We start from the raw sequence: 15,432 nt of genomic DNA, 5'->3' as shown, positions 1-15,432 counted from the left end.
CCGCTTTCCCCGTCCCCTCCCTTCGCTGCCTCCTGCAGGACCAGGGGCGCCGCAGGTGATGCTCCGCGCACCTGTGTGGCACAGGCAACTCCAACCGCCCCCCCCCCCGCCCATCCCCTACCCGGCAGCCCCGGGACCCCTCTCCCGCCCCCTCTACCATCCCCAAGCCTTGGCAGCATCTCCCTCCCTCCACCGGCGAATTTGGGGTTCCCAGGGAGTGCGTCCCCGCCGGGCGCCCCCGGCCCCCCCCCCCCTGTCCCCCCCCCCTCTTTTTTTTTCCGCCCCCCCCCCCCCCCCCTTTCTGTCAACATGACGAGCGCTCTAGGAAAGGCACTCGATAGAGGTTATTAAAACGGACACAAATCAGCTAAAGATTTCCAGGTAAAGCCCAGGGGAACCCGTTTTCTTTGCCGCGCTGGACGTGTCAGGGTGCGCGCTCGCATGTGCGCGCCGGAGGAACCGGGGAGGGGGCGGGCGGGGGGGCGGGGGCCCACAGGGGATGGACCTGACCCTACCGGGGCCCGGGTCGGCCGCCGGGAGGGCTGTGGCTGCTTTCCCCCTGCAGGGGGACCAGGAGCACCGGGGCCAGAGAGCTCCGAGCAGCCGCTGAGGACAGTCGCCCTACCGCCGCTGGAGCTCCTTTCATCGCGGGTTGGAGCTAGTCCTCGTTAAAAAACATCTAAGAAATATTGATAGTAATAATAAAACCCGACGCTGCCCTCCGGTATGCTTGACAGCTAGAGCTCTGCTTGTCTTGCAATGGCTCCAGAAAGGCCCCCCCCCGGCTTCAAACAAACCGTAGCACCTGCTGCAAAGACTGGAGCGCGGAAAGGTTGCCTCGCCGGCTGGTTTGCCTTGCTCAAGGCTGGTGCACCCAACCATCAGGAAGCCCGCAATAAAAAGTACTTTTCTGTCGAATTTCAGCCGCCGTCACCGTTTGCAGACCCCTACCCTCGGCTAGAGGCTGAGGGGGGGAGGGGGGAGCGGACGGGCGTGGGCTGGCGACCTGGCATCGAGCCTCACGCCCTCATCGGTGGGGCTCGAAGCCACCCCTTGGCCAAGACACGGCGCTCGCCCTCCCCTTCCCCGCTGTCCCCAGCTGCCCGGAGGGGGCGAGAGCCCCGTGGGACCCCGGAGGGGGGGGTGGGGGGGAGGAGGAGGGAGGGCGCAGGGGCATCCCTGTGTCCCACCCTGCTCGCCCCTTGCGCTGCCAGGGCGCGCCCGTGTGCGTGCGGAAACATTTTCTTCCCCCCCACCTCCTTTTCTTTTTTAAAACCACCTCCCCCCTCTTTTAAGTGGATTTTTGCTCTCACTTCAATAACACGCCGGCACTAATTAGCTGCAATATTAAGAAACGCTGCTAAATGACAGTTTTATCGGGTTTGTGCAGATAGGAGGAACGCGGGGACCCAGCGCAATACCCATCCAATGCGTTCGGCGCTGGATCCCCGCCAGCAGCCACCGCTCTCCCTTTTTATATGGAAAAATGGCAACATTTTGGAAAGCAGCTTTAAAACTTTGACTTATATTTTACATGCTAAATAACGGGGAGAATGGCGACGGCGTTACAGAAAGCTTCAAACCCTGCAAATATTTGAATGGGGCTTTTTTGTAAAGTAGAGCAGCTGTCAGTCAGCTGGCTTTGACAGCCTGCCACAATTTTGTCATTTAATAGTGGGTGTTAGGCTAAGTGCAAAACACTCTGGCAAACAGATGTCAAACCTACATCTCATATAAATGGGGGTTGTAAAATTGAGTTTTAACCCACATATAGGGTTTTAAAAAGCGGTGCCAGTGTGTAAACTGTATACCAAATAGAGATGCTGACAATCTCCCGTGTGGGCTTGTTATTTAAAGTAGGCTTATTTAGAAATCTGACCTCCAAATTATGCTAAATCTTCCTTCATTTCAAACAGCGGAATATGAGAGCACTGCTTGGGAAAGTCGAAATTAAGGACAGATATGATGGCTCACTGAAAGGGGCTGATTGCCGTATATACTGAAAGAAAAAAAAAAAAAAAAAAAAAAAAAAAAAAAAAAAAGGGCTCCTCATTTCCTCCACACGCCGTCGGTCTTCCCAACGTGAAGCGCTTAAAGAAAGGAAAGAAGAAAGGCAGGAAGGAGGCACGAAGGGAGGAAGGGAGGAAGGAAGGAAAGAACGAAGGAACGAAGGAAGGAAGGAAGGAAGGAACGAAGGAAGGAAGGAAAGGCTTGGCAGGGTCCAAGTTCGCAGGGACCACTTTTCTACAGAGTACTCGAGGGGCTTGCTTTGGGAGAAGGCGGCAGGGAAGGGAAGGAACACAACGAGGAGGCAGCGGCACCAGCCTGCGCCCTTAGGGCGAACGGGGCACCCTGCGGGAAGGTGGCCGGAGCCGGTGCAGGGGGTGTCAGGGGACATTATGAGCGGCAGCGGGACAAATAGCGCTCACCGCGGTTAGTCCCGTCCAAAGTCACGCTTCGACAACCGCTTTATTTTAGGAGCTCACATTTCCAAGATTTGTCTCTTCGCCGAGATTTGTTTTTCCCCAGAGCTTCCAGGGACCCCCCTGACAAGTGTCCTTTGAACATTTGAAAGTGTCATATATATTTATACCAAAAATTGTTCGTTGCCTCAGATGGCTAGAACGAAGCAAGAAGAGAAAAGAGTGTAATTCATCGCGCAACTCGTATCATATGGATGGTAACAAATTCCCCAGGATAAGTCTGCACCTACATTATCGTTTCGGAAGCTAAACGTGTTGCTTCCTAAACAAGTCGACAAGAGGGGATTAAACGAAACAAGGGTATTTAGAATTGCTCTTATTATTAATTAACCGTAGTTTAGACACGCTCATCTGATCTCCTTGCCGAGCACTCAGTTGCAAGATCTGCACAGTCCTCGCTGATACTAAACGAGTGGAGGAATGCACACGGGGCGACTATTGATCTCACAGTTACAGCTGTCTGCCGTCTTTAAGCCCCTTTTGCTCCGAATTCTTCTCCCCACCCTCCAAAATAATAACGACAAGAATAAATCCCGCAGGCTCCTCTGTCTGATTGCAGCGTTCCCCTTTTTGCAGCTCTGCAGAGCCCCTTCGGACCCCACCTTCGTGGATGCGCAGCGAGTGCCCGGGCCGCTGGCTTAGCCTCCAGGGACAGGGGGAGAGGGGATACCCGCGACCCCTAGCCGGCTGCGGGAGGGGGCTCGGGGCCGACCCCAGCCGGGGCAGCAGCCCCGTATTTTCCTTTCTTCCCACCATGTACGAAATCAGGCTGCGGGGAGAAGGTAGCGGGGGCTGCTCGGGTCACGCCGGCTCCTGTGTTACCGCAGCTGCGTGCCTGGCACCGGGCGAAATCGTGACAGGGCAAGGCTTGTTTTCTTCTGGCACAGCCGCCTCCGAGTTTTTAGAAGTCGGTTGCAGCCGCAACTCTGCCGAGTAGCTTGCGAAAGCGCACCGAGCAGCTCTGAGGGTCTTCCCCGGGTCCGGGGTGCAGCCGGGGACGGTCCTTTATTCAATTCTCTCCCGCAGGAAAATGCCCGTAGCTATTATCCAGCCCATCTGCCCGAAAAGAAAGGCTCTGGTAAAACCGCGACAGTGATTTTCGAGCAACAAATCGGCCGACAAATCTCGAACAAAATATTCACCGAAGCTGTCCCTTGATAGATAATGAAAAACTCCCGTTGCCACCTGAAAATGGGCATTCTGTTAGCTCTACTGTACTGCTGTTTTACCAGTATACTTGTAAGAGCGAGCCCTTCATTGCTTTCCCACACAGACACAGCTGCCGCGACACAGTTCTGAAGCTCAGAAGTCAAAATACAATTGACCTTAGATAAATAGATTTTCTCAACTGCACCGGTTTTATTAAGTCTTGAAATTAAGTCCGGTGACTACCTGGCCATCCTAAAATTGCTCTGAGACCTGGATCTGCGCCGTTTCTAACTGCAGTGTCATCAGAAATCCAGGCACTCAGCTTGTATTTATTTTTGTGCTTTGAACACTAACGTTAGTATTTCTTCAGGGGGGAAACACTATGGCACAAATTCAAATGATAGATCTGGAAAATGACTCTAAAATAACATGGGAAATGGAAATAAAGATGAGTACGATTTTACCATTTAAAGATTAAATTGGGCTGGTGCTGTTGAATTGAAATACAAAGATGGTTAAAATTGTGTCTTCCTTAGCTCAGTTTCCGTGACTTCAGCGGAATTATGCCTGAGCTACACTGGAGTGAAATCAGAGTGAAGGTATGAGATTTGTAACATGAAGGCCACAGCTTGTAAAAATCAACAGGTGAAATCTAATTATATTGCTTTACAGAGCTCAGTATTCACCATTTGTGTTGATTCTCTCATCTTATTCCATTTCAGAGCAGCAGATAGCCATTGAATTGTTTTCTTAGTGGTTTGTTTTTTCGTTGCATCTCAGATTTGCCCCTGCTTTGAACACGTTTTCAAGCCTGAACCACACTGCTCAGGTGCAAAATATACCTTGCATGACCAAGGAACAGATCAATTTTTCAAGTGGCATGTGAGTAGAAAATATGGGGTGGGGATAAGGCATGCCACTGCAATGTGATCCAGTCCTTTGAGGAAATCATTAAATGTGAAGCTAGTGCTGTAAAATGGAGCTTAGTCTAGCATCAGACTTTGTGTCTTATCAGAGAGGAAAACTATCACTCCTTGTTGAGGAATTTGGATGCTTTATCATCACTGTCACCTATGAGACCACTAGAACATTTTACAGTTTTAAGAAGTCAGTTTCCTTCTGGGCATTCAAGCACATATAACAAAAGGTTTGCGTTTTACTGTGATGGCAAAAATGTTTACCCATGTTTTATATGTTTAATATGATTTAATTGTGTTTGTCGTTTAACATTTGTGTTATCACTCAGGGGAAGTGATAGCATATTGTCCACTTGATGCCCTGGCTGTAAATGCAAATAGAGTTCATGTATTTTTTTCTATTAACTTTCCTGTTAGTTTCAATGCAACTAATATTACAGTGCTGGAGAAGTGATTTCTCGGGTCACCAGGATGAGAAGGCCAAAATGAGGTCTTGCTAAGACAGCAACTGCTGTGAAGCTATTTGAACCTTTCAGCTCCTCTTCCAATGAAGATGATTAACTTTTGCTGGCCACCTCAACTCTATCATCAGGACTGCTGCTGATTCAACCAGTGGGTGAAATTGCCTTTCTGTTACATTAGGTCCAGCTGTGTTGTGAATTTGTTGCCTCAAAGTTTACGCAAGTGTCTTGATACCCTGATTGTCCCCACTGCAGAAGTTCTGGTCCTTTTACTGAGATGGACATTTCATTTCCTTTGTGAGGAAGCCTGGAAGAAAGACAGGACAGTTTGTTCCTGATCCCTCTCCTTGTAGTCAACCCAGACACAAGACAATCTGAACTGGGAGCCACAGACTTATTCCCTGCTGTAGGCCATAAAGCAGTATGTATGCATTGAAATAGTGGAGGCAACTGAGTGTTACCAATGGCTAAGAAACAGCCTGAGGTCCTTGGGTAAGTCCTTTAGACTCCAATATTTGTAGGGATTTGGGTTATTTAGAAACAAAATTCTTACAGAAATTAATGGAAGCTGTGTGCCTAAATCCTTGGATTTAAGTCCCCTCAAGATGAAGATTTGAGACATCTGACTTAATCTTGAGCATTCACTGAACCTTGGCTACTCTGGGTTGTTCCAGGAACACCCAGGAGCATCACAGAAGAATTACAAGTATAATGTGCCAATACCTGTAAAGAGAAGTAGAGAGGTAACAAACGTGTTAAGGTTTCTGAATACTATTTACCATGACTACACTAACCGGGAAAGTGGGAAATAATGTTCAGGATATCTAAGGAATGTTGCCTAGCTTGAAAACGTCTCTGCTACTAATGACACGACTGTCTTGTGGAGTTGTGGTTGCTGGGAATTCACACTCTGATTTTATGGAGAGATAAAAGAGTGGAGTTTATATGGAATAAACCCCTTTTGAATAAAACAATCTGCATAAATGCTTTAAGAAAGCCTATAATTATGATAAAAATGTTGCTCAGAGTTAAAATTATGAAGCAATCAAAATTTATAAACAGTCTCTCATCGACTTTTAATCATACTTTCTCATATACAAACTGTAGAAAACATATAGTAGCAATATATAACAATACGCATTTTATTTTCAGTAAATTAGGGTTCCATCCCATACTCTTTAATCAGACAAAGCTTGACTTGTCAAGTTCTTTCGGAGTACCCTTAAATGTTGAAAACCACATATAGGCCACTAGTTTCATATACACTCAGCCAAGGCTTTATCCTGCTAGTAGCTGAACACCCCTGGAGAAGCACTGTGCACCCTTTGGGCTAGATCCAAAGCTTTATGTGGTCATATTTCCATCAACAGGCTCTTGACTGGGGCCTCTTCTCCCACTTCCTTCTCTGGGGACTCTTGCTCAGTGTAACATGGGATATGACCCTTATTTCCCCTGAAATTACTTTGGAGGTATTGCTCTTCATTTGTAATTCATTAATGAGAACGGTTAAATTATATGCATCATCTAGGAGTTGGATGGCAAGAGATATTCAAAGGAAGGAGTATTTGCAATGGGAACCTGGCCAATTTGAATGGTAGCCTACCATGTCTATAAGCTCCATTGTTTCCTTTGAGCTGAACTAGCTGAACACATTCAGGACAGCAGAACATGTGCGTTCTGACATGCACTCTGCATGCCTCCCTCTGAGTCACGAGAAATGCTATCACTGATACATCAAATTAATGAAATATTTGCTTCTAACAATGTATATATATATATAAAATCACAGCAATGCTAGATTTCTTTCTGAAACAGAATAGCATGCAAACCCTTGCACCTGGATTCCTTATAGATAAAATGAGATGATAGGCTAACTGTTCAACTCTCCTTAATTATCAGAACAACCTTTTCTGCTAAAACATTGATTTAAATGCAATTTTCAGGTAGGCATATTAATAAGGAATAGCTGCAATGATTTTCGCAGGGTTTACGCCCTTCTAATGGAGGTCAAATAATGTCCATAAATACACTATCTCAATGCTCTCAAGAAGACAGACCCTTGTGTGGCCTTATGTTTATTCTAGTTTTCTTCAGGTCCTTGGGAGCTTGTCCACATTTCCATGATCAAAAGTCTGAACCAAAGGTCCCCAGAAAGGAAAGTGGCAAGGAGGACTCCAGAAGTCTCCTTCTGAAGTCTGTGGAGAAGAATCCAAGAAATGCTCATCCTTTCAGTTTGAGGAGAAATATGAATATTTTGAGTCTTTTGAAATAAACAATGTTGTATTTTATATCAGTTCTACATGCTTGGAGGGGAAGCATATTTTGCGCTTGAGAAAATAAAACCTCAGCCTCATCTAAAACTGGATGACTTAGCTGGCAGTATATATACATATAGATATATATATAAAGGATGAAGAAGCACTTACGTGCAGTTTTATATGCATTTTTTTGATAGAATTGGGATGTCAAGTAAGGGCATTCCAGGACATGTTTGTTCCATCCAAAATAAATAAATAAATAAAAATACCATTTTCATTTTGAGAGAGATTTTTTTTTTTTCCTTTCGCAGCTCATTTTTCTCACTTTTGGGGTATGCCTGCAGAAGAATTTTGTAGAAGTTATCTTCTGTGATTAATATGTTCAATATGACATTCTTTTTAACATAGACTTATTTGCTATGAACTTTCTATATTTAACAGTCTATAATTAATGAATATAAATTCTCACTTTGTATCTACACATGGACCTAAAAATGTAGTTACGTTTCACACAACACCTGAGATAGATGAGTGCATTGTGAGTAGTCTTTGTAGGACGGCGGGGGAAAATACTCCAAAGAAACCTAAACAAACATAAAGCATGAAACCAGACATTCCTTACGCTTACATTAAAATTATATTGAAAATTGGGAGCACGAACTACCAAACTAGGCTTCTTTCTGTTTTACAAACTGTAACATTTGTTTAAAAAAAATCTAGAGCATAATTGTAAATTCAAATTTCCTCCCCATTCTTACATCGACATTTGTGTTTTTCTCTTAACATCTCCCACATGTTAATGCAGCAGCTTCCTAGCCCTCTTGTTACTTATCACATTCAACATAACAGTTTAGCAAATTCTCCAATTGTGTTCGTGCTCGCTTTCACAGACATGGAGAGCAATTTGATGTGTCCTTTTAATGAGTCATTTTCATGCAAGGAGGAAAACAGTGGTTGGGGAAGTTATTAAAGCTTTCTGCTCATTGATTTTAAGACTCTCTGCTGAAACTATGTTGCTTAAAACCCATCTTGTTTTGTTAGAAGGGTTATTCAACCATCTTTTATTCTAAATCCTAAGTTTGAAGAACTCCAGCTTTCTTCAGCTCCTTTGCAGGAGCTGCAGTTTTGTCATTAATTGACTCTGCCACAGAACTGTGGCAGTGAAATACAGGATTTCATTTTAAAAACTTTTTAATACTTGGGCTCCAAACAGAGAGAATACAAAACCACCTGTGGATGGCAGGGCACATACGAGTCCAGCAGGGACAGGAGTTGTTCTTTTCATTTGTAGGAGGTGTTGACTCTACACCATAATGGTGTCAATATAATTATCACATTTTTCCTTTTTTTTTTTTTTTTTTTTTTTTTTTTTTTTAACCTGTGCTTTTGCTGCTGATCACTTCAGTGACGTGTTTAATGAATTTATCTTGGCTGAATGCTGAGGTGGCCACAGGTTCGAATGCCTGAGAAAACTAATTTCAGAGGATGTTTTCTTCAGAGGAACAAGGAAGTCAGGGCCCAAAAAAATGGCTGTGATAAGAAAGATCTGCCAGATCTCCTGAACTGAGGTCACTCCAATAGTCCTCTTACTCCTACCTGTGGTCATATGTGGTTTCTTTTGGGGTTTCATTCACCTGACAGGGCTTGGAAAGATGGAACATACTCAGCTTTTCAACAGATGCACCAGAAAATAACTGTGGCACATATGCCAGTGGGTGCCCTGATCTAAGCCATCCAGAGTTACAGCTGCTGGGTGTATTGCTGAGCATGTGCACCCTATGAGAATGCATACAAGGTGTCCCTGGCAGCATATTGTGTATAAGTGTATTGCACAAGCATTCCCACATATGCTTTGCATTTGGCAGGGGCTGCATACAGTGCGTGCATGCAAGGGATGCGTTTTTGGTCATCCACTTTTGGCCATGCTGTTGGGGTACGGGTGCATGCTGGGGCCCTTGGGAAGGAAGGCTGCAGGGACACATACTGTCTGAGAGATTCATCCAGACTACAGCTCCCTCCCTGGGGCAAGATGGGGGAGCAGGACACAAGAAAGAGGCTCCAGGTTTGAGTCAATGTTTTTCTGGACTGGATCTTGCCTGCTGCACACATGCTAAGTTTTACATAGGTACAACTTGTTTCTACTAATCAGTCTCGCAAAAACAAGTCCATGGAAGTCCTGTAGGACTTCCATGAGTAAAAAGAAAAATATATTTCAAATATATATATTTTATTAACTAAAGAAGAGTTTTCTAAAAACACTGATGTCCCACAATTTGGTGAAAATATAGATGAAATTGGTAGCTGAAGCTACTGGTAAACATCATTTATGGAGTGCAGGCTTAAGAATATATTTTCCAAAATGAATAAACAAAATGCCAATTATTTACTAAAAATATTAATTCAATAATTAAAAAAGTTTTAAGTTTATTTTGTGCATTAGGAAAATAACATTGGCTGTACTTAAAGTCTGTATAGAAGAATGACACAGGTCGCTGTGAAGTCTTACAAGTCTTACCAAAGAGTAAACCACTGCAGTACATGCTGAACTACTTAAGACAGACATGAATTGTCCAAACAAAATAATTTGATACTGGCTGTTTTCCACATTTTAATTAGCAAGAACAGATGGCTGTTGCATAATCCTATTTAATGTCTGTGCTTGGTATCTCCCAAATAGCTCAGTGATTAAGTTCATACCTTAGTGTGGCTAAATGCATTAGCTGAAAGCAAACCACTAAGATTCACTTTCTGACATGGGATAATGCAAGCATGTTTCCTTCCACTAACCTGAGAGAAAAGCATCTATTAACTCATAGTCTGTTGGTTGTGAAGATGCCCAGAGGTATTTTGTATAAATGCATATTGATGTCCCATGCGAGTTTTAACTCCCCAGCAGAGTTTCTCTGGTAACTGAGATCAGAGTGCCCCCATTATATAATCACCACTCTCAGCACATACAGCCTAATCATACAATTGATCTCTCTAAATCAAAGGCTTGGGAATTCTCTGGACAGCTCTTTGCAGCTAACCCTTGCTGTGAAATGGGCCATGTGGGCCTGGCAGCTACCAGAGGTGGCATTGTACAGGGGCAAAGGAGGATGGGTAGGGAAGAATTTGAGCTCTGCAGCCCACCTACCTGTTGCACATGGTTCTGAGGCACAGCAAGGCTGTGAGCATCTTTCCTCCTCCTCGTCATTGCTGCTGATGTATTTGACTGCTATTTACCACAAAGTGATGAGTTTTATTAATTATCATGGATAACAAGCTACACCCACATGTGTATGCAACATGAAAAAAAGTAAACTCTCATCATTTAACACTGCTGGAAACACAGACAGCAAAGTTCTACCCTGCACACCTAGTGGTATTTTTTTTTTTCTTTCCTTTTTCCTTCTGCTGATTTCATTGAGGTTATATGATACAAGTTACATAGTTGGCAACTCACTCCTGTTTCCTTATTTGATTCTTAATGCTCAAAGACTACTTTGTCCAGTGTTCATGTAAAAGGGCAGTACTTTAAGTGTGTGCTTTACTGCTTTAGGAGGTATATTTTAAGATGCTTAACTGTTTCTTTGTATGAGAAAATAAACTTGCTAGTTGCAAAGCAAGGGTATGTTTTTTTTTTTTTTTTTTTTTTAACTTATAGTAGGAATGTACATGTGCTATGGTAAAAAGCAATTCTAAGTGGTTACACAAGATTACAAAAAATGAACAATAAAACAAAACAAAATAAACCACCCACACCCTAATTATATGTTACTTCTCCAGCAATATATATTGTTACAAGTCTTGAACATCTATTATGTAGCTTTCTGTGCATTTTAATAAAAAGTAAAAAAAAAAAAAAAAAGGAAAGATACATATCTCAATTTGTTGCAGTATTGTATTGGATGACAGAATGTATGGATCTCAGTGAGGTGTGTACATATGTTTTTATGAGGAAATGGTAGTGTATAGCTGGTGTGAAATGGCAGGTTTGCCCCTGAAAGTCAAAGCAGTTCCTTCTATGACTGGCAAATTTACAAGGAACTTGATTAATGTCTTTTCCTACTGCAATCTGCAAGTCCTGATTTCATAGTGATAAATATCAATTCATTTTTGCATGGAATTTTTGGCATCATCTCTCCACCTGGAACTTACTGTATGAAAACTCCACATACTGACACTGGGACTCATCCTTCTCATTTGTCTGATTCTGTCTTATTTTCATATGAAATAATAGTCTCATAGGTGAGGCCTAGGCAGAAGCACATTGTGGAAGAACAGATATATAATCTCATGTTTGGTTTTCTATTCAGAAGTCATTTTCTTGAATGTAATTATTAGAGTTTAGTATAAAGAGGAAACATCAATATGGTTCTGTGTCAGCACTGGCATAATTTACTGAACCAAGACCACAAAACAAACTCACAATTTTTTTTTTTTTTTTTGGTCATTGCATTGTAAATTAAGGACAGCCTATTTCCTTCTGAAGGCCAGCAATGGTAACTGTTGTATAAATGATAAATAGAACTGAACTTTTAACAAGTCCAAGAGGCCTTCTTCATGTCCTCAGGACATTGTCTCTGCAATGCCTTTGTCTTTACCTGTAAAATGTTGCTGCTGCCAGTTTCACTAAGTCTGGCTTTCACTCAAGAGGCAGAAAGAAACACAACTCAAGCCTAAGCAAATATTTGTGGACAGGACTTGAGATAGTTGTGTCATAAAAAAAGATATCTCTCAAATCCTAAAGCAGATTTCATGCTCAATATTCACCAGTCCTTTCTTCCACAGACCTCCTACTGGATATTAAAGAGACTTCAATGACAGAAAACAACTGTAGAAGTTGTTGTCCTGGCGTATATTAGAATACATCTAGAATTAATTTAATACTCCAGTGAAGAGAAGGTAAAGAAGCAGTACTACAGACAATGTAATATACTATTACCCCAGGGAAAGTTTTTTTTTTTTTTTTTTTTTTTTTTTTAAATATATATATTTATTTATATATATATATTTAATATCTTTATGTACTTTCTGTTTGCATGTTTTGTTTCAGGCAAACTCCACGTAGAAATGTATAAAATGTATAAAAAGTCCCCTTATTCCATCCATGTCCAACAACTACAAGAAAAAAAAAAAAAGCGTTCAAGGAAGTTAGATTCATTATGCAGTATTCTGTGCTTGCTAATGATTTTTTTTTTTTTTTTTTAAATGCTCATCTGGAGTAAAGGCATGAAAATAAATGCTAAAGCTCTTTTCTTTACACTTTTATGAAGTCCTTATGAAAGTAAAAAGTTTTTGATTCCTCCAAGCAGCCATAAGTGGCTAATCTGGGATGCTTGATATCCAGCACAGAGAAAGGAATCTTATTTGAAATCAGGCCATTCTAAACCTCCATATCTACTTCCTCCATTACTCCACTCCCAAAGACAGTTTATGTGTTAAGCTCTGCATCACCAAGCGAAGCAAAGTATTTCCTACAGACATGGGTGTACGTGGAGAGTCCTTAGGAACTCAAGTGTCCCTCACATTGAATGCCTTTTCTCTGTCGGCCTGGCTTGGAAATAAAAGTCGAAACATTCTCTCATGAGAATCAATAGCAAATTCAAGAGAACAGAGAAAATAAAAACATAGTCCAAATAATGAATGGAATAATTTTAATTGTGTTTGGTTTGGTGTATGGACTCAGTAAATCTCACTTAAATAAATGTGTTTTGAAGTTAATTATCTACTAAAATTTCCATCTAAATATATTAAGGAGACATTTTCCTCTCTTTTATTCTGCTGTGAAGTCATTCTAGCATCCAAATGATTGAGCTCTGGCATAAAGCCGTTGACATTAAAACGAGGTGTAATAAAGAGAAAAAGGTAATTGCCAGAAGGTCAATGAAGAAAAAAAAAAAGAAACAGCTGGCCTTAATTTAACAATAGCACTATTAGCAGTGCTGGGAAGTGAAATAGTTGCCAAAGAATGGCCATTTGGATGACCTGCATTGAAGAACCTGAAAAATAACATGTCATTTTCTGATTTTCAGATAATCAGAATCACGTTGCAGATGCTTTGTGATTGAAAATACACACAGACAAACTGAGTGGCAAAAGTCCATATGAAAGTCAATAGAAAGAAAGAGTTTTTTTTATTATTATTATTATTATTATTTATTTTTTATTTTTTTCAAGGGCACAACTGACTTTTTCCTAAAGTACATGTGTAAAATGTTGTTCTCTAGAACTACACCTAATTTTCTACATTGGATATGAAGAAACATGGAGATAACAAGTTTATATACGGATATCTAAAATTGGATGAGGTAAGTCCCATCAAAGGTCTCTCTGATGCTGGAACACCAGCAGCTGCATAGGTGGGATCAGGGAATAACATCCTTCAATACCTGCCAGCTGCTACCACATCAGGTCTTTAGCAGGAAACACTACTACTGTGCAGTGACACTACATAAAAATAGCAACTCTGCCAGCCCTTGGTTGGGTGGGTTATATACAGGGTGTATGCTGTGGTCCCAAACTTGGAAAGAGGACTCTTGTCTCATGATCTGCATCTGCATTGGGTTTACGTGGCAAGGTTTTGGTAGTGGGGGGGATGCAGGGAAGGCCTCTGTGGGAAGAATCCAGCAGCTGCCCCACGTTAGGTAAGGGCCAGTTTCAGCCAGCTCCAAAGGGACTCGCCGCTAGCCTTAGCTGAGCCAGTGAGCAATGCTGTTTGGGCCTCTGGGAGAGAAGAATTAAGAAAGGGGGGGAAACAAAACTACTGTGTAACAGCAGTCAGGCAAGAGGGTTGAGAAAATGTGAGAGAACCAGCCCTGCAGACCCCCTGGTCAGTGCAAAAGGAAGGCAGGAGGTGCTCCAGGCACCACAGCAGCAGTTCCCCTGCGGGCTGTGGAGAGGCCCCTGGTGGAGCAGGCTGTCCCCCTGCAGCCCATGGGTCCCACATGGAGCAGATCTCCACGCTGCAGCCCCTGGAGGAGCCCCCGGTGGAGCAGGTGGATGTGGCCTGGAGGAGGCTGCGGCCCATGGAGAGCCCCCACAGGAGCAGGCCCCGGGCCGGAGCTGCAGCCCGTGGAGAGGAGCCCACGCAGGAGCAGGGGCCTGGGGGGAGCTGCCGCCCGTGGGGGACCTGTGCTGGAGCAGTTTGCTCCTGGGGGATGGACCCCGTGGCACGGAGCCGTGTGGGAGCAGTTCTAGAAGAGCTGCTGCCTGTGGGCAGCCCCCGCAGGAAGGACGGCATCCGTGGGAGGGACCCCACGGGGAGCAGGGGCAGGGAGTGACCGTGAAGGAGCGGTGGGGACAAAGCGTCATGGACAGACCACAGCCCCTATTCCCCATTTCCCTGTGCTGCTGGGAGGTAGGAGGTAGAAGAGGGAGGATGGGGGGAAAGGTGTTTTTAGTTTCATTTGAGTTTCTCACTGCTCTAGTTTGCTAGTGATAGGCAATAAATTATATGAATATCCCTATGCTGAGTCTGTTTTGCCCATGATGATCATTGTTGAGTGATCTTCCTGTCCTTATCTCAACACTTGAACCCTTTTTGTCATATTTTCTCCCCCTTTCCCTTTGAGGAGGGGGAGTGAGAGAGTGATTGAGGTGGAGCTCAGCTGTCCAACTGAGTAAAACTACCCAGCATCTTTCTCCTACTCAGTTTGCTCTTAACAAGGACATTGAAGAATAACTGATTTCCTCATGTTTCCTTAAAAATAAATTAATCTGGCAGCTGTCTTTTTCTCCAAACTGTGTAAGTGTAATGTCCCTCCCCATTGTGGGGGATGCTTACAAAGTATTCTGGAGAGTGCAAGGGATGTCTTAGGTCAGGTGGGAAAACCTATTGGTATACAAGTAGGGTTGGTGTTTTTTTTTTTAGTGCAATTATACAATTAAAATTAGACAATTAAAAATTAGATTCCCCCATCCCCCGATTTATTTTTGTTTTAAATGCTCGGTGTATGCTGGAATAATATTCAGTTCTTAGGGCTAAAGTCAACTTCCTGTGGCTAATGCCAAAACTTTAAACACACCATTAGAATACGCTCTTTCTCTGCAGCACTTTGATTAATTAAATTTCTAAATGCAAATTGTTCAAGCTCCCCTGTCCTTTTTAAATTGCAGGAGTGCTTGCTGCTGCTATTAGTGTATTGAATAACTCTTTGGAAAATGTATTCCATCTCTTGAC

The 15,432-nt window shown here is 43.1% G+C and overlaps 2 long non-coding RNA genes across 5 annotated transcripts in view; one reads left to right on the top strand and one right to left on the bottom strand.

The window, feature by feature from the left end:
* The first annotated feature begins 264 nt into the window (after window positions 1-264).
* Window positions 265-15,432, top strand: part of LOC118162212 — a 29,753-nt gene continuing 14,585 nt past the window's right edge. The window contains exons 1-5 of one of the 4 annotated variants that reach the window (XR_004748342.1): window positions 287-381; window positions 4,648-4,779; window positions 4,990-5,502; window positions 9,134-9,431; window positions 12,684-12,688. This is a non-coding gene — a long non-coding RNA (uncharacterized LOC118162212). Of the gene's footprint in view, window positions 382-4,647; window positions 5,503-9,133; window positions 9,432-12,683; window positions 12,689-15,432 lie in introns of all 4 variants that reach the window. The other 3 variants (XR_004748340.1, XR_004748341.1, XR_004748337.1) reach the window with 3 other exon arrangements.
* Window positions 3,232-4,651, bottom strand: LOC118162221. Its single transcript, XR_004748347.1, has 2 exons — window positions 4,209-4,651; window positions 3,232-4,163 (listed from the first exon to the last, which is right to left on the bottom strand). It is a non-coding gene; the product is annotated as an uncharacterized LOC118162221 (long non-coding RNA).

This window comes from Oxyura jamaicensis, chromosome 1, assembly GCF_011077185.1.
Source record: "Oxyura jamaicensis isolate SHBP4307 breed ruddy duck chromosome 1, BPBGC_Ojam_1.0, whole genome shotgun sequence".
Lineage (NCBI taxonomy): Eukaryota > Metazoa > Chordata > Aves > Anseriformes > Anatidae > Oxyura > Oxyura jamaicensis.
Note: the sequence above shows the minus strand (reverse complement) of the source record. Positions and strands in the feature narration are given on the sequence as shown.